The sequence below is a fragment of the Schistocerca cancellata genome, chromosome 7 (assembly GCF_023864275.1).
Source record: "Schistocerca cancellata isolate TAMUIC-IGC-003103 chromosome 7, iqSchCanc2.1, whole genome shotgun sequence".
Lineage (NCBI taxonomy): Eukaryota > Metazoa > Arthropoda > Insecta > Orthoptera > Acrididae > Schistocerca > Schistocerca cancellata.
In genome coordinates, this window is record NC_064632.1 from 26,546,169 (window position 1) to 26,566,353 (window position 20,185).

The following is a 20,185-nucleotide window of genomic DNA, read 5'->3' on the forward strand; positions in this document are numbered from 1 at the left end:
CAGCTCACAACAGCCTCTGAAAGGCTACACTGGTACAAATCTGCAACACACCAAATAACTTTAAACTAACAGTTTTAACAATTTACACAAGCACACAAACTATTCACCCCCCGTATGAGGGATGGAAATGGTACAAAACACTAACAATTAAAATATTAACCTTGCCACCGAAGGTGCAACTTGATTTTAACTTCTAAGAAAAGTCTTGCGGTGAAAGTGTGGCAACTTTATATACTAAAATGATCATTTAAATAAAATCCCATAAAATGCAATCTTATATAAAATTCAACAAGGTTGGCCAAACAATAGTTAAGATGCTCTACAGCACACAAATAACGCCTCTCAAGATCACAGGCAATAATATCAAGGTTTCCAAAGATCAAAAGATATATCAGGTATTAGTCCGTTACACTCCAAGCAACACAGTCTTTAACACACCAAATCCGACACACATGACAGAGGCAGCTACTAAAGTACTGTAGATTGATAGGAAGATTGCCGAACAACCCGAACAGCAGGTTGCTCAAACTCGCCCCTACTCCACAAGGGAAAAACGGAACGCCTAATTTATAAACAACCACCTTCCCACGGGTGGCCAAACGGAGTAGAATGGTGGGACGACCCCAAATCAAAACGGCTGGTGACCTCACCAAGAAAACAAGTAGAATTTAAGCAGAGTAAATCAAACAACATATCACCAATCACTTAACTTCTAATAAATGGCGATTTCTCGAGAAGACCTGGCGCAGCACCCCCAAATCGCTCTCCCGAACCGTCCGCTGCCAGCCGCTTCAATTTTTTTTTCTTTATTGCATTTCAATTCCCCCCGAAGGGGGGCGGGCTGGCAGCAGCTTAGTATGCCGCTCTTCAGTCTACAGATTTTGCGAGAAAGTTCAAGAGAATAAATAATGAAAAACAGGCGATAAAATCGGAGACTTAAAGAGTAACATGGCGAAAAGAAATCGTGGAAATTAAAACAAAGAACAGAGGGATGATGATGCTAATAAAATACATACGAAGCAGACAGGGAAAACAATAGACAGACAATTAAAAAACACGGCGACAGTCTGGATTCTGTTCGCAGAAGACATAAAATTCACACCTAGCGACAGCATGGTTTCTGTTCGCAACACGAGAAAGACAAACAACACTGAATAGTCACTGGAGCACTGCACTAAAAAGTTGGCAAATGTGACATACCACAGTCGAGAGCAGGTGGGGGGAAACTGGACAGAAGATGGGAAAACAAAAAAGGGGCAAAGGAGAGTAAAAGCGAAGGGGGAAACCGGGAAAGGAGCTGATGGAGGATGAGGACCCAGAAGAGGAGTGGGGGGGGCAGACGCGACAGGGATTGGGTGGGGTAGGCAGAGGAGGGGAATACAAAAGGACTTGGGGGGGAGAAGGGAGGTAGGGAGAGGTTTAGTGGGGAGAAAACAGGACGGAAGGGGGGGAAGAGGGAGCCCAGGGAAAGGACAGAGGAAAGGAGGGGGAGTGAGGATCAGAGTTGAAAGGAAGGATAAATGGAGGGAGAGAGGGCATCGTCCGGGATGGGGAGTTGACAGAAGCCACCTTGGGAAAGGAGATGGAGGGTGTAGAGATGGAGGGTAGGGGGGACACAACGGTGAAGACGTGGCAGGGGGCAGGGATGGGAGAGGAGAGGAGCAACCAGGGGGTGAGGGGGTTCAAGACGGCGGGAGGTGTAGAGGATGCGGATATGTTCGAGGAATAAGAGCAGATGGGGGAAAGGAATGAGATCATAGAGGATCCGCGTGGGGGACGGGAGGCGGATATGGAAGGCGAGGCGGAGTGCATGACGCTCAAGGATCTGGATGGACTTATAGAATTGGGGGGGGGGGGGCAGATATCCAGGCAGAACTGGCATAACAGAGGATGGGACGGATTAAGGATTTGTAGGTGTGGAGGATGGTAGAGGGGTGCAACCCCCACGTCCGGCCAGAGAGGAGTTTGAGGAGTCGGAGGCGGTTGTGGGCATTGGATTGGATGGAGCGGAGATGAGGTATCCAGGTGAGGTGACGGTCAATGGTGAGGTCAAGGTAGGTGTGGGTGGGGGTGAGGCGGACAGGACGTGCGCAGACAGTAAGGGAGAAATCCAGGAGCCGGAAGGAGCGAGTGGTACGACCTACGATGATTGCCTGGGTCTTGGAAGGATTGAGTTTCAGGAGCCACTGGTTACACCATGCAGCAAAAAGGTCAAGGTGATTCTGGAGAAGGCATTGGGACAGTTGGAGGGTAGCAGCGAGGGCGAGGAATGCGGTGTCATCAGCATATTGCTAGAGGTGTACTGGAGGGGGGGTTGGGGCATATCTGCCGTGTACAGGAGGTAGAGGAGAGGGGAGAGGACAGAGCCCTGGGGCACACCGGCAGAAGGGTAGAAGGTGTGGGAATTGGCATTATGGATGGTAACATAGGAGGGGCGGTGGGAGAGGAAGGAGGCCACCAGACGGATGTAGTTGATAGGAAGGGCGTAGGTTTGGAGTTTAAACAGGAGACCGGGATGCCAGACACAGTCGTAGGCCTTTTCGAGGTCAAGTGAGACAAAAATGGCAGAACGACGGGAGTTAAGCTGGAGGGAGAGGAGATGAGTGAGGCGGAGGAGTTGGTCATCAGCAGAGAAGGAAGGTCGAAAGCCACATTGGGTGTTAGGGAGGAGGTGGTTTTGGTGGAGGTGGAGATGGATGCGCCGGGAAAGGATGGATTCCAAGAGCTTGCTGAACACCGATGTGAGACAGATAGGACGATAGGAAGAGGCATCAGATGGAGGCTTATTGGGTTTGGAGAACATCAGGATATGGGAGGTTCTCCACAGGTCGGGATAGAAGCCAGTGGCAAGGATGACATTGTAGAGGGTGGCAAGGAGGGAAAGGAAGGAGGGAGGGCAGTGTTTGAGGTGGCGGTAGGTAACGCAGTCGTGGCCGGGAGCAGTGTTGCGTTTAGTGCGGAGTGTGAGGCTGATGTCCTGTGTAGTGATGGGAGTGTTAAGTGCAGATGGTGGGGTGTGGCCCAAGTACTGGAAGCTAGGAGCAAGGGGAGGAACAGACGTATTCATACGGTCCATGAAATCGGGGAAGAGGGAATAATCAAAGTGGGGATCATCTGGGATGGAAAAAACATCAGAGAGTTGGGAGGCAAAGTGATTGGCCTCACTGAGGTTGTCAGGAAAGGGACGGTCATTAAGGAGGAGAGGGTACTGGGGGGTGGGGCGGTTCTTAGTAAGGCGGTGGAAAGCAGACCAATACTTGGAAGAGTTTATGGGGAGCGTGGTGTTGAGTTGTGTACATGTCTGGCGCCAGGCACGGCCTTTCTTCGCAACAAGCAGGTTGCGGATGTGTCGCTGTAATTGCCGGTGGTGGGTAAGTGTATCCCGGTCACAAGTGTGGAGAAAAGAGCGGTAGAGGCGGCGGGACTCTCGAAGGAGAAGGACGGCCTGTGGAGGCAGGGCGGGGCAGTGAGTGTGGATGGCTTTGGTGGGGATATGGGTGGCGACGGCGTCAGACAAGGTCTGGTGCAGGAAGGCAGCAGTGCGAGAGATGTCATCAGGAGACTGGAGGGTAAGGTCGTGGCCGTCAACCTGGGTGTGAATGGAATCCCGGTAGGCATCCCAGTTGGCACGGGAGTAATCATGGACAAGTTTAGGAGGGACGGCAGGGTGAGGAGCGTGGCGGGGATGGCGACCGTTAGAGATAGTGAGGAGAACAGGAGCATGGTCCCTGCCAATGAGGTCAAGGACATCCGTGGTGATGCGCCCGAGGAGGTTGGGAGAGGCAAGGACCGCATCAGGAGTGGTGTTGGATTCGGGCCAGGTGTGCTGAGGCAGGGGAACCAGGTCTCCCTGGAGAGTGGTGAGAAACTGATGCCACTGCTGGAGGTCGGCAGGATCACGGCTGTGGATATTGAGGTCGGCGGCAATCACGTAGGTGGAGAAGGTGCAGTCAATGTGGGCCAGGAAATCGTACGGGATGGGTGTGCGAGGGGGGACATAAATGGTGGCACAGGTGATGGTAAGGGTGGGGAAAAAGAGGCTGAGGGTGAGATGCTCGGCAGGATTGTTAAGGAGAGGTTGGGGCCGGACAGGGAGGTGCTTGAGGTGGCCTATAGCAACTCCGCCATGCGCGAGAGGGTACGGCTTATCAGTGCGGTGTACAGTGTAAGGAGCCGTGGAGACAGAGATACAGGGTTGAAGGAAGGTTTCATTTAGGACGAAGGCATCCACGTGGTGCTGGCGTAGGGTGTGGAGGAAAAGGAGTTTGTGGGTGGGCAGGGAGCGAATGTTGTGGTACAGGATACGGTACGGTTGTTGTACCATGGGAGTGGAGAGTTAGACGAGGGTGGTGAGCGGGGTGAAGGTGAAGTGGGCCTGGTTGTGCGAGTATGTGGCATAGGTGGTAAGATGGAAGATGGAACGGGCAGTGAGGGCGATTTGGGAAAGAGTGTGTGAGCACTGGAAGGGGTGGATGTTTTGGAGCACAATGGTGGTGAAACGGATGATGTCCTCAGCAGTAGGGGGAGGGCGGAGTGAGTTGTTGGGGTGGATTGGGTCATCAACAGGATGGACAGGGACGGTGAGCTCAGGGGTTACTGGTGGAGGTTTCGCTTTACACTTCGAGGAGTAGGTGGGATGTGGTTCGTCGCAAGTGTTGCAGGAGGGGGGAGAGGTGAGGTTGGGGCAATGCTTGAGGAAGTGTGAAGCTTTGCAGTGGGGACAAGTAGGGGGGTTCTTGCAGGCAGAGGTAACGTGGTCGTTGTAGGCGAGACAGCGTTGGCAGCGGTAGGATTGGACTGGGGAACGGGAGGGGTCCACCTTATGGCGCTGATTGTAGATGAGGGCTCCCTCGGTGAGGAGGCGATCAATGGAGGAGGAGGATTCGGTGAATATCCACATGAGAAAAGTCGGCCCGGCATGATTGAAGATGCGACGGGCCGAGCGGATTTCAATGTCGGGCTGGGAGTTGAGTTCCGCCAACACCTCAGCCTCCGTGATCACGGGGCTAAGCTTCGTGATCACAGTGGTGAAGGTCGGCGGACGTCGGGGAGGTTGAGGCTGACGGGGAGAGGACGGGGTGTGGTAGGGTGTGAGGGTTGCACGTTGGCCAAATTGGATATGGGGGATGCAGGAGAGGAGATCGGTGTGGAGGGAAGCATTGGGGGATTTTATGAGGACCGAGTCCTTGCGAGGAATCAGTTGGGAGATGGGAGCATTGGGGTAGTATTTCCGGATGGCGAGGGTGAGGGAACGGGCATCAAGGAATTGAGGGTCAGGATTGGAAAGGACAAAGGTGTGGGTGGCAGGCGTGGCGGGGGCGGAGGTCAGGGCCACGTCCATGGGGGTGGGTGGGTCATGGGGATTTGGGTTTTTTTTGGAGGAGACTTCGGGGGAAGGGTCAACATTCGGGCGCTTTGAAGGTTTCATGGGCACGACCGGGTGGAGAGGGGGCAGGGGTACGGGTTGCAGGGGGAGATGGCGGGGGGCAGGACCACCCTGACCAGCAGATGACGCAGACGGAGGGGGCGTGGGTGTCACAGAGGCTGTGGAACGTCGAGCAGAGATCCGTGCTGGCTTGGAGCCTGGCGGAGGCGGTGCAGGGAGCGGCGGAAAGTCAGTAGCTGTCGATGGGGCGACAGTGATAGGGGAGGAGGAGTTGGGGGTGGTTACAGCCGAAAGTGGCGCAGGGGTGGGGTGGACAGGAGAGAAGGAAGGGCGGGAAGTGGGGAGGAGGGTGAGCTCCATGTGATGGTGGTTGGAGCAGCAGAGGGAGAGGTGAAAATGATAGTGGTGGTGGTGGTGGGTTGGGACATGGTGGCGGCGCGCGAGAAGGGCGGCGGCGGCGACCAGACGGCGGCGGAGGCAGGCGGCGGCGGCGGTGGCGGCGGCGGCGGCGGCGGCGGCGAGCACCGGCAGGCGGCGGCGGCGAGCACGGGCAGGCGGCGGCGAGCACCGGCAGGCGGCGGCGGCGCCGGCGGTGGCGGCGGCGGGCACCGGCAGGCGGCGGCGGCGGCGGCGGCGAGCACCGGCAGGCGGCGGCGGCGATGAGGACCGGACGGCGAGCAAACGACACGGCAAGGTAACGGTGGGGATCTTCCACGTCGAAGTTGCACCCTGAGAGTAGCCCAGGCAGTGAAACTCTTCGATGAAGAAGAGAGGGAATCCAACCCTCGAATGCCGCTTCAATGGACGCAGGAAGGCGCGCCGATCACCCGTCTCACGGCGTCGCAGCTCGCACCGGCCAGACTGATGTCGTTTGTTGGCTCCTGTTGCTCTCGTGTCGACCGCGAAGTCACTACCCCTCGCTATACGCTGCGGCCCATTGGACTCACGTGGCGACCTCACATGCGCCGACGCTCAAGACGGACCAGTCATCTTGTGTCTCAGTGCGCGACCGACCAACCGATCGATCCAACCGCCATTGTCTAAGCAAACTCGAGCAGACTGGCGGCCTAACGCGCAGACTCAGATGAAGGAACTAAGCCCCGACCGGGCGACCACTCGCTGAGTTCTCTTACTGGTGGAGTGGAGAGACTCTCATTTTGCCGGCTTTAAAGGTTGATCCGAGCGACAGACATACTAGCACTGCTAACGACAGACAGACACTAACTGTCTAACAAATGCCGTCGAGAGACAAACCAGCAAGCTGGGGACGAGAGACTGACCGACTGGCGAGCTCACAGCGCCCCTTAAATGTACATGAACAGGAAACCTTTCCCCTTTCCCACCAGAGGGAGGCACCAAAGCTGCGACTGCCACAGTGGAGCCACCGCCAGAAACGGAGGGCGTCTGCTTCACATTATGCGCTGCGGCGCGCTCTTCAAAACAGCAATTTTTACCACGGCTTAATTCCTTTTTCTCATCCAGGATGGTTCTTGTAAGATTAATTGTCGGGTGGCTCTTTATGACTTTCGCATTGAGCTGTGTTACCTCAAAATGTGCTGTGGCGTTTTGTGTGTGATAATTCCACTCCTTGTAGGTGGCGTTTTGCTTGGAAGTACTACTCGTTCCTATAATGAAATTTTCACTATGCAGCCGTGTCTGCGCTGATGTGAAACTTCCTGGCAGATTAAAACTGTGTACCGGACCGAGACTCGAACTCGGCACCTTTATCTTCCGTGGACAAGTCCTGTAACAGACTGAGCCACCCAGGCAGGACTCACGACACGTCCTCACACCTTTAATTCCGGTAGTACCTCGTCTCCCACCTTCCAAGTTTCACAGGAGCTCTTCTGCGAAACTTACAGAACTAGCACTCCTGGAAGGAAGAATATGCCAATTTCACAAGCTGCGACATCGTTGTGAAAAGCACAGTGACCCGTATATGTAATACGTTTCCTTTATTAAGTCTATGGTCACAATCTTTTCAGTTTAACAGATTACCGGTTTCGGTCTTAAATGACCACCATCAGATCTGTCTCATAAAAGCAAAGTCCTAATGCACTGCAGCCATAGTGACCATAGACGTAAATTAAAGGAAACTTACTGAATATTGAAACTTCCTGGCAGATTAAAACTGTGCGCCAGACCGAGACTCGAACTCGGGATCTTTGCCTTTCGCGGGCAAGTGCTCTACCAACTGAGCTACCCAGGCACGACTCACGCCCCGTCCTCACAGCTTTACTTCTGCCAGTACCTCGTCTCCTACCTTCCAAACTTCACAGAATATTGATAAGACATTACTTTGCCACAGCCTGAGGGATGATACCAGATGAAATTTTCACTCTGCAGTGGAGTGTGCGCTGATATGAAACTTACTGGCAGGTAGAACTGTGTGCCGGACCGAGAGTCAAACTCGGGACCTGTGCCTTTCGTGGGCAAGTGACCTACGGAATGAACTATCCCAGTACGACTTACAGCTTCAGTTCCGCCAGCACCTCGTATCCTGCCTTCCAAGCTTTCCTGCGAGAAATCCCGAGTTCGAGTCACGGTACAACATACAGTTTTAATCTGCCAAGAAGTTTCAGTACACTTGTCTATTGCGTAATATACTGGGTATAACTTACGAAAGCTGTGCAAATTGTTCAAACTGTATAGAGCTTCCACGAGATAAATTTGGCTTGAAAAATATATGCTTATTTAAAGCCCAATTCCTGGAAAATTCTATAAGGGCGGCTGTGGTAATGCCTGTTACGTTGTTTCAAGTATGTTGTATTGAACAGCAGCGTGTTTAGTCTTAATTGTGAGTAGTAAAATTACTGCTAATGGTCGGTCTTGCATTACTTGATTACGTACTGGCTACCTCCGCTCAACTGCGCGAGCAAGAAGCTGAAATAGTGGAATGCCTTTTAGTTGTAAGTTTAAAGGTGTAGCTTTATCTGAATCCTATAATTATCTGGGCTTTTACTGCTTTGTGCACCCGTACAGTACTTCAGTAAGCCTCCTTCTTAAATTACTTGGTGGTTAAAGTCGCAATGAAGATGTCTTACATGCTTCAAACTATGGTCACTTGCTTTCAGACCTTAGAGCTTATTGACTACGATCAAAGCTGTACTTTTATATCTGATGTAACATCTCACATGCAAAGGTTGCCTGGCTTCACAAATGGAGTAAAACGGGCCATGTTCTGATTCTCTGATGTGTTACAGAAAGAACTTGTTTTCTAAGGCTCTCGGCTGGACTTCATGCGTTGCTGCGTGTCCAATACGACTTCTTGGGTGTACGACTGCGAAGGGCTGCTAAGTTAGACCAGTACTGTAATGGATGCATGAATTCTACCTTTAAGAATTTTTTTCTGATTTAAAATTGTAGCTTGTAAGTAATATGTGTTGTGTTTTAAACTGTTCAAAGTATTTCAAACACTTCCGGCGCCTCCAGCCCCGATACTCCTCTGTCAAATAATTTTGTCTAAATCATTTGCATTAAACAAGTAGACTATCTACAAACTCTTTTCTTAAAACTTATTGTTCTCTTTTTTTTTTTTTTCTTATTAAAAAAGGGGAAGCTGCATTTTGTAACTAAGTTCTGAGACAAGAAATATCATAATTAAAAAACAAATTCCTTTATTGAAGGAAGTCTACCATTTGTCTTAAATTAAAACACGTATTCTTAAACATAACGCTTGTTGCTTAGCAAGATTTTTCTGAATGTTTAACCTTATGCATTATTTTCATCCGTGGTCTAGCGGTATCATCTTTGCTTAGTAATCAAATCGTCCTTGGTCCCGAGTTCTAAGCCATCCACTGCTTACAGTTTGATTAATGGTTGGTTCAAATGGCTCTGAGCACTATGGGACTCACCTTCAGAGGTCATTAGTCCCATAGAACTTAGATTTAGTTAAACCTAACTAACCTAAGGACATCACACACATCCATGCCCGAGGCAGGATTCCCACCTGCAACCGTAGCCGTCTCGCGGTTCCAGACTGCAGCGCCTAGAACCGCACGGCCACTTCGGCCGGCATTTGATTAATAATCAGCAATGGCAGCCGAAGCTGGCAAGTGAAGTAACCCTCATTCTGCCAACGGCCTTGTCAAAGAGGGCGGAGGAGCCGACAGAGGTTCGGGGTTAGGTTAGGTTAGTGGTTAGGTTAGTGGTTTTTAACGTCCCGTCGACAACGAGGTCATTAGGGACGGAGCGCAAGCTCGGGTTAGGGAAGGATGGGGAAGGAAATCAGCCGTGCCCTTTCAAAGGAACCATCCCGGCATTTGCCTCAAATGATTTAGGGAAATCACGGAAAACCTAAATCAGGGTGGCTGGAGACGGGATTGAACCGTCGTCCTCCCGAATGCGAGTCCAGTGTGCTAACCACTGCGCCACCTCGCTCCGTGGAGGTTCAGGGCACTCTCTTGTCCATGGGGTGGCAAACTGCCTATAAAGGCGGCAGAATCAGCAGTGATCAACAGCATGAGGATGCAGAAGGCCATTGAAATCGCTGCATTATAAACATTACGTCTATCCACAGGGCGTGTGGCTTCTAATAGAGGGTCATGATGGTCTCTCCGTTGTCAGAAGTGTACATCTACATGATTACTCTGCAATTCACATTTAAGTGCTTGGCAGAGAGTTCATCGAACCACAATCATACTATCTCTCTATCATTCCACTCCCGAACAGCGCGAGGGAAAAACGAACACCTAAACCTTTCTGTTCGATCTCTGATTTCTCTTATTTTATTTTGATGATCATTCCTACCTATGTAGGTTGGGCTCAACAAAATGTTTTCGCATTCGGAAGAGAAAGTTGGTGACTGAAATTTCGTAAATAGATCTCGCCGCGACGAAAAATGTCTTTGTTTTAATGGCTTCCATCTCAACTCGCGTATCATATCTGCCACACTCTCTCCCCTATTACGTGATAATACAAAACGAGCTGCCCCTTTTTTGCACCCTTTCGATGTCCTCCGTCAATCCCACCTGGTAAGGATCCCACACCGCGCAGCAATATTGTAACAGAGGACGAACGAGTGTAGTGTAAGCTGTCTCTTTATTGCACTTGTTGCATCTTCTAAGTGTCCTACCAATGAAACGCAACCTTTGGCTCGCCTTCCCCACAATATTATCTATGTGGTCTTTGCAACTGAAGGTGTTCGTAATTTTAACACCCAGGTACTTAGTTGAATTGACAGCCTTAAGAATTGTACTATTTACCGAGTAATCGAATTCCAACGGATATCTTTTGCTACTCGTGTGGATCACCTCACAATTTTCGTTATTTAGCGTCAACTGCCACCTGCCACACCGTATAGCAATCTTTTCTAAATCGCTTTGCAACTGATACTGGTCTTCGGATGACCTTACTACACGGTAAATTACAGCATCATCTGCGAACAACCTAAGAGAACAGCTCAGATTGTCACTCACGTCATTTATATAGATCAGGAACAGCAGAGGTCCCAGGATGGTTCCCTGGGGAACACCTGATATTACTGCAGTTTTACTCGATGATTTGCCGTCTATTACTACGAATTGCGACCTTCCTGACAGGAAATCACGAATCCAGTCGCACAACTGAGACGGTACCCCATAGGCCCGCAGCTTGATTTGAAGTCGCTTGTGAGGAACGGTGTCAAAAGCTTTCCGGAAATCTAGAAATACGGAATCAACTTGAGATCCCCTGTCTATAGTGGTCATTACATCATGCGAATAAAGAGCTAGCTGCGTTGCACAAGAACGACGTTTTCTGAAACCATCTTGATTATGTATCAATAGATCGTTCCCTTCGAGGTGATTCATAATGATTGAATACAGTATATGCTCCAAAACCCTACTGCCAACTGACGTCAATGATATAAGTCTGTAGTTCGATGGATTACTCCTACTAACCTTCTTAAACACTGGTGCGACCTGCGCTATTTTCCAATCTGTAGGTGCAGAACTATCGGTGAGCGAGCGGTTGTATATGATTGATAAGTAGGGAGCTATTGTATCAGCGTAATCTGAAAGGATCCTAATCGGTACACAATCTGGACCGGAAGACTTGCCCGTATCAAGCGATTTGAGTTGCTTCGCAACCCATAAGGTATCTACTTCCAAGATACTCATGCTAGCAGCTGTTCGTGTTTCAAATTCTGGAATATTCCATTGGTCTTCACTGGTGGAGAAATTTCGGGAAACTGCGTTCAATAACTCCGCTTCAGCGGCACAGTCGTCGGTAACAGTACCATCGGCACTGCGCAGCGAAGGTATTGACTGCGTCTTGCCGCTTGTGTACTTTACATAGGACCTGAATTTCTTCGGATTTTCTACCAAATTTTGAGACAATGTTTCGTTGCGGAACCTATTAAAGGCATCTCGCAATGAAGTCCGTGCCAAATTTCGCACATCTGTAAATTTTAGCCAATCTTCGGGATTTCGCGTTCTTCTGAACTTCGCCAGCTTTTTCCGTTGCCTCTGCAACAGCGTTCGGACCTTTTTTGCGTACCATGGGGGATCAGTTCCATCTCTTACCAATTTATGAGTTATGAATCTCTCAACTGTTGTTGCTACTATATCTTTGAATTTGAGCCACATCTCGTCCTCAATTGCATTGTCAGTTCGGAAGGAAATGAGTTTTTCTCTTAGGAAGGCTTCTAGTGACACTCTATCCACTTTTTTAAATAAAATTATTTTGCGTTTGTTTCTGGTGGATTTGGAAGAATCGGTACTGAGCCTAGCTACAACGACCTTGTGATCACTAATCCCTGTATCAGTCATGATGCTCTCTATTAGCTCTGGATTCTTTGTGGCTAAGAGGTCAAGTGTGTTTTCGCAACCATTTACAATTCGCGTGGGTTCGTGGACTAACTGCTCGAAATAATTTTCGCAGAAAACATTTAGGACAATCTCGGATGATGTTTTCTGCCTACCACCGGATTTGAACAAGTATTTTTGCCAACATATCGAGGGATGGTTGAAGTCCGCACCAACTATAACGGTATGAGTGGGGTATTTATTTGTTACGAGACTCAAATTTTCTCTGAACTGTTTAGCAACTATATCATCGGAGTCTGGGAGTCGGTAGAAGGAGCCAATTATTAACTTAGTTCGGCTGTTAAGTATGTCCTACACCCATACCAATTAGCACAGAGTATCTACTTCGACTTCACTAGAAGATAAACCACTACTGACAGACACAAACACTCCACCATCAATTCTGCCTAATCTATGTTTCCTGAATACGGTCGGAGACTTCGTAAAAATTTCTGCATAACTTATTTCAGGCTTTAGCCATCTTTCTGCATCTATAACGATTGCAGCGTCTGTGCTTGCTATTAGCGCTTGAAGCTCAGGGACTTTCCCAGCACAACTACAACTATTTACAACTGCAATTCCGACTGTTCCTTGATCCAAGCACGTCCTGTATTTGCCATGCACCCTTTGAGATTGCAGCCCACCCCGTACTTTCCCGAGGCCTTCTAACCTAAAAAACCGGAATAAATCCCCATTCGGATCTCCGGGACTGCCAACGGGGAGGTCACTATGAGAAAAAGGTTGAATAACCAAAGAAAGGTTAAAGTTCAAAGAGTCGGGGCGCAGAATGTCAGAAGCTTAAACATGGAAGGGAAGCTAGAAAATTCCAAAAGGGAAATGGAAGGCTTAATCTGCATTTAGTAGGGGCCAGTGAGGTGAAATTGAAAGAAGACAAGAATTTTTTATTACATGAGTACAGGGTAACATCAACAGCAGCAGAAAATGGTATTACGGGATTAGGAATCGTTATGAATAGGAAAGGAGGGCAGAGAGTATGTTACAGTGAACGGTTCTGTCACAGGGTTGTTCTTATCAGAACTGACAGCAAACCAGCACCGACGACGATAGTTAAGAGACAAGCTGAAGATGAAGAGATACAGAAAATATGTGAGGATATTGGTAGGGTAATATAGTACGCAAGAGGGAGATGGAAGTTCAATAACGACGGGGGTTTAGACTGCCGTTGTAGGGGAAGGAGTAGAAGGAAAGGTTAGAGAATAATATGGACCTGCGACAAGGAATGAGAGAGGAGAAGGGGCAATCGAGTTCTATAATAAATTTCAGCTACTAACAGCGAATACTCTGTTAATGACTCACAAGTGGAGGAGGTGTTCTTGGAAAAGGCCGGGTAACACGGAATAATTTCAGTTAGATCACATCATGGTCATACAGAGGTCCCGAAATCACATACTGGATTGTAAGACGTATCTTGGAGCGCATGTAGACTCAGATCACAATGTAGTAGTGATGAAGAGTGGGCTGGAGCTTAAGAGATTAGTCAGGAAGAATCAATGCGCAAAAGAGTGCTATACGGAAGTACTAAGAAATGACGAGGTACGCTTGTAGTTCTCTAAGGCTATAGATTTAACAATAAGGAATATCTCCGTATGCAGTACAGTTGAATGGACATCTCTAAGAAGGGCATCGGCAGCTCGTGGTCTCGCAGTTGCGTTCTCGCTTCCCGAGCACGGGCTTCCAGGTTCGATTCCCTGCGGGTGTTTGTTTTATCCTCATTATTTCATCATCATTCATGAAAGTTTCGAGATTGGACTGAGAAAAGGTTGGGAATTTGTACGGGCACCGATAACCGAGCAGTTGAGCGCCCCACGAACCAAACATAATGATGACAATCATCATCTAAGAAGAGCAGTCACAGAAGCTGGAAAGAAAAACGCTGGTACAAAAAAGGTAATTGCGAAGAAACCATGAGTAACAGAAGAAATACTTCAGTTAGTGATAAGAAGAAAGTACGAAAATGTTCAAGAAAATTCAGGAATACTAAAATACAAGTCGCTGAGGAATTAATTAAACAGGAAGTACAGGGAAGCTAAGACAAAATGGGTGCATGAAGTATGTGGAGAAATCGAAAAAGAAATGATTGCCAGAAAGATTGACTAAGCATAAAGGAAAGTCAAAATAACCTCCGATGGAACTAAAAGCAAAGGGGGTAACGTTACGAGTGCAATGGGAATTCCACTGTTAAATGGAGAGGAGAGAGCGTATAGGTGGAAATAGTGCACTGAAGGCCTCTATGAGGGAAAGATTTCTGTAATGCGACAGAAGAAGAAAAGGAAGTTGATTTAGAAGGAAAAAGAGATCCAGTAATAGAATCAAAATTGGCTTTGAAGGCCTTAAGATCAAATAAGGTAGAAGGGATAGATAACAGTCCATCAGAATTTCTAAAATGGTTTGGGGGAAGTGGCAAGAAAACGTCCATTCACGCTGGTGTGTAGAATGCATGAGCCTGGCGCCATGCCATCCGTCAGAAAAATATCATTCACACAATTTTGAAGACTGCAAGAGCCGACAAGTCCGAGAATTATCGCTCAATCAGCTTAACAGCTCATGCATCCCAGTTGCTGTCAACAATCATATACAGAAGTATGGAAAGAAAATTGAGGATATGTTAGATACGATCAAATTGGCTTTAGGAAGGCTAAAGGCACCATATCATGTCCATTATAATTATCCGGGCTGTTATGCCGTGGTCGGTTGATGAACGTTGGGAATCGACACAGAATTCATCAACCGACCACGGCATAACAGCCCGGATAATTATAATGGACATAAAGACACCAGTGAGGCAATTCTAATGTTGCGATTGATGACAGAAGCAAGGCTAAAGAAAAATAAAAACACGTTCATAGGATTTGTCGACCTGACATAAGTGTTCGACATTGTAAAATTGTGCAACTTGTTCAAAATTCTGAGTAAAATAGGTATAGGGAGAGACGGGTAATATACAGTATATACAAGAGTCAAGAGATTAATAATAATAGTGGACGACCAATAACGAAGTGGTCGGATTAAAAAGGGTGTTAGACAGGGAAGTTGTCTTTCGCCCCTACTGATCAGTCCGTACATCCAAGAAGCAATGATGGAAATAAACGAAAGATTCTGGAGTGCAATTATATTTCAAGGTGAAAGAACATCAGTGATACGATTTGCTGATGGCATTGATATCTTGAGTGGAGTTGAAGAAGAATCACAGGATCCACGGAATAGAACGAACGGTCTATCGAGTGCAGAATATGGACTAAGAGTAAATCGAAGAAAGACGAAATTAATCAGAAGTAGCAGAAATGAGAACCACGCGAAACTTATCTGGATTGACGGCCACGAAGTAGATGAAGTTAAAGTATTCTGCTACCTACGCAGCAAAATAACGAATGATAGCCGGGGCAAAGAGGACATGAACAGCAGGCTAGCACTGGCAAGAAGAACATTCATCAAAATTAGACATAGTTGTCCCACTGGGAATTCCGCGATCGTTCATTAAGTAAAATATCGAGTTTCAGCCTTCGATCGCTATTCTTTATTTTCAATTACCGGTTTCGGGCTAGCTGCCCATCTTCAGATCATATGTTGTAGTTACAGAGTAACTTGTCCGTACAGAACACACAGTTCACTGTCATAAGTGAACTGTGTGTTCTGTACGGACAAGTTACTCTGTAACTACAACATATGATCTGAAGATGGGCAGCTAGCCCGAAACCGGTAATTGAAAATAAAGAATAGCGATCGAAGGCTGAATCTCAATATTTTACTTAAGAACATTCGTGACCATGAGAAGTGAACTAGTATGAAAGCAGGCCTTAATTTGAGGAAAAAATTTCTGAGAATGTACGTTTGGAGCAGAGAATTGTATGGTAGTGAAATATGGACTCTGGAAAAACAGAAGAGAATCGAAGTATTTGAGATGTGGTCCTGCAGACGAAAGTTTGAAATTAGGCGTAGTGATCAAGGTAAGGAATGAGGAGGTTCTGTGCAGTATCTGAGAGGAAAGGAATATGTTAACAACAGTGACTAGCAGAAATGGTAGGGTGATAGGACATCTGTTAAGACATCAGGGACTGACTTTCATGGTACTGGAGGGATCTGTAGATGGGGAAAACAGTCGAGGAAGACAAAGATTGGAACACATCCAGCAAAAAATTGAGGATGTAGATTGCAAGTGCCACTCTGAGATGAAGATGTTCGGACAGGAGGGGAGTTCGTGGTGGGCCGCATCAAACCAGTCAGAAGACTGATTACTTAAAAAGAAAAAAAAACACTTAAAAAGTAGTAAATTGCGATACCATTGTGTCCTTGTTCTATTACCAGTGTTGGTTGTCTCGATGCCTGGTTAATAATGTTCGTTGTGCGGAATCCTCGATTTACTTGGTCCTTTCACACCCTTCAACCTTGAGACCTGCTAGCAATATACCAAGCTCCAAGTACTAACACTTCCTCTCTTGGTTTTCACTTAAGAGTCACAAAACGTTAATCGGGTCAAATCTAAAATCTTGATTCCCATAAACGTGGTCCTCCGTTACTGGAAACTACAAGAGTTAGATCGCATGCACAACATTTTCCTTAATAGATTACTATGTTTATCCTCAGTAGCCTTTCTCGATGTTACGCACTGCTTTATAGCTATTCTTGTTGGTCAGGAACAGTTCACCATGTCTTAGGGTGTTGTTATAGTCCACTCATGACTTCGTCTCTGTCACATACAACATATAGTAGTTCATAACCTACTTAATGTTAACATTTTCCATATTTGTTTCCCAATTTAGTTTCTCCCATTTGTGCTCCTAACTGTTTATAGCTAACTGTTCTTAGATACCTTAATAGAGGTCTCATTTACCAATCCCTTCATGAATTTCTCCTCGCCTATTCGTTCCACCCTTTCTTCACATCCTATCTCATTTGTTCGTTTAAAGTGCGTTTTACCATGTCCTCTGTATATCACTGCCATTTCGTCCATCCATCATTCGTGTTGGTAATGGTTCACAGGAAGAACAATTGCTGGTAGGCCTCCATGTAAGCTAGATTCTCACGTAATTTTTACCTTCACGGTCTTTTCGCGAAACATGTGGAGGTGGAAGAGTGTACTTTTCGCGTCAGGCGAAGAGAACCTGAAGTCAACTTAAAACTTACCACATGTCTCTATTGTAATCTCATAACAAAGTTTGAAATCAATTCATAAATTTTGCACAATTTAGCAAAAAATCAGACGAAAAGTATAAAATAATTTCTCTAAGCCCCATTTAGTTTCCTAATACCATAGAGATAATCCTGAAAATTTGAGGATGTGAATATTATATAGTTATGGAAGTACTTGTAAGATTTAAAGCGAAAACCATGGGGCACATATAACACGTAGCTGATGCCTGAACAGTTCGCATCCTGTCTATTGTCTACCGTGTGCACCTCGCGTTTGTCGTTTTCGAAGCTATTAAATATTCACAATCAAAAATTTTCAGTTATTTTTGAAAACATTGCTGCAAAACGTAAGCACTAGAAATTAATATTATATATATTTATAATTAACGATGAGGTAGGCTGAAATCGCTAAGACACAGATCTGCATTGATGGACTGCCCTTTTGCAGTTTACTATCCTCACTCAGCGGTTTGTGCTACGTGTACAGCCATTACCCATTAGTATGGGTTTGAAGATACCGCCTTCTGCATAATTTAGGCATACCCATGCTTGTTAAATAGGAAGAGAGGACCACAGCCGACAGTAACATTACAACTATTTTCATCACTACAACTTGATGTAATTTCATTATCAATTATTACCAATAAATTGATAATGGAATTACAGCTGACGGTAGTGCTGAAAATCTTAACATGTCACTTGTACATGTCCATTTTATTATCCCATGACTTTTTGCACCTCAGTGTAATGTAATATTTTATGTTTCAAATGCGTGTCAACCTCAGCCACTTATCATCCCTCCTGATCTTCTCTCTGCCTTACTTTTCGCATCTGTTTACCTTTCCCCACAATGACCCTTTATCAACTTATTAAATTCCCACCTCTCCTCACTCACATTGGACACCTCCAAATAACCTACATAATCCTATTGTATCCCCTCTCCTTTCCACTCCTAATGTGCTCACCTGTACACCCTCCTCGCCCTCTCCCACAGAAATTTCAGCCGTCTCTGTCTCCCAGACCGCGAACTCCACCTTGACACACACTCATGCTACCAACTCTCAAACCTCCTTACCCTTTCCACTCCCGCCCGGCTTTCCAAGCATGGGATCCCTCGTCCTTTTCTCCCTCAACCACACCTCATCCTTTTCCCCTTCACTAGCGCTCGCCAATCCCTTACACTCTTCAATTTACGGTGTGGCCATGCGGTTCTAGGCGCTTAGGTCTGGAATCGTGTGACCGCTACTGTCGCAGGTTCGAATCCTACCTCGAGCATGGATGTGTGTGATGTCCTTAGGTTAGATAGGTTTAAGTAGTTCTAAGTTCTAGGGGACTGACGCCCACAGATGTTAAGTCCCATCGTGCTCAGAGCCCTTCAATCTATAGCTCCCAATACCAGTTGCGCCTCTCTCCTTGTACCCCTCAACCACCTCTTAGCAGTTCTCCTACATCATCACCTCTCCTCTATTTCTTCCATACCAACCTTCTTTTCATATGCAATCCTCCATCCATAGACAGGTCCTTTTCCAGTTTCAACGAAGACGCACAGCGCTAAGTTTGTAATTCAAAAATGGCTCTGAGCACTATGCGACTTAACTTCTGAGATCATCAGTCACCTAGAACTTAGAACTAATCAAACGTAACTAACCTAAGGACATCACACACATCTATGCCCGAGGCAGGATTCGAACCTGCGACCGTAGCGGTCACGCGGTTCCAGTCTGAAGCGCCTTTAACCGCACGGCCACACCGGCCGGCAGGTTTGTAATTGTCCGTGTATCTTCTGTCATATCACTGTTTTCAAATGTTTAGTGTTCTTCAAGTATTCTTTTTTTTTAAACTGTGCTGTCTGTCCACATTTCTGTCTCCCTTTTTAAGCAATCCCTGAAGAAAGCATTATTGTATTTATATTTCTCCCATTCACGTAACCTTTTTACACTATTTTAAATTCATAGAACATGTGTCACCTTGGTTTTTATTTTAGCATCTAAGTTAGTGTTCTACTGGCAGAAGAGCGGGTTATTTGTACCGCTACCAGTCCAGCCCCCTCCTACGTGGGGTGAGGGGTCATGATATAACGACAAAGGAAAACAAACAGTCCTCATATCATGTATATTGCCATTAAGTCAGACGCCAATATGGATAACTGTACATAGGAAAGAGTGACGAAGAATATTTAGTCATTACATACGCAGCAGCTATCATAGAGAATTTTGTGAAATTGTAAGTTACACTCACGAGATCATCCACACTCTTCTATGCAGTGAGACACTTGCATTGTTTAGTGCTCGCACACCAACGAGGGAAAAGTTACATTCGCCGAGCCACAGGCCGGTCGGCAAGTATCAGCAGACATAACTCACAACCCGGCGCATCGCCGGTCGCGCCATCCCGCTGCGGGCTTTAACGCTTCTTTCTTTTAATTAATTCGCAGAGAGGGTGTAATTCGTAACAGTGCAAATCTGCGTTGCAAATTACTCTGTGCTCAGCTTCTATATTTTAATCCGTTTTCGAGGACCATAAAACGATTTAGATTCGCTGATGGAGAAGCAGTGATCTAGGGGAAACGAATAACACGATTTCTCCCAGCAGTAATTACTTTTACACTCAACTTCATTTCATGAAATTTATTTTTCGCTGCCGGCGTGATTTACAGCCCCGGCCGTAAAATTCTTTTATGGGAAATCGATACCGTTCACAGATGAGAATGTATTATCTCGAACGGCGTTTAGAAAGCTAGTGTTTCGTCAACAGCCACGTAGTACATGTATATCATAGACGATAGGAAAAAAGCGGACGTGTGCATAGCGCAAAACGAATGACATGTAGCGTGACTGCATTCGTAGTTTACCATCACCCACATGTA

The 20,185-nt window shown here is 46.8% G+C and overlaps 1 non-coding gene across 1 annotated transcript; it reads right to left on the reverse strand.

The window, feature by feature from the left end:
* Window positions 1-7,520: 7,520 nt before the first annotated feature.
* Window positions 7,521-7,595, reverse strand: Trnas-cga (transfer RNA serine (anticodon CGA)). The gene has a single exon. It is a non-coding gene; the product is annotated as a tRNA-Ser (tRNA).
* Window positions 7,596-20,185: the final 12,590 nt, after the last annotated feature.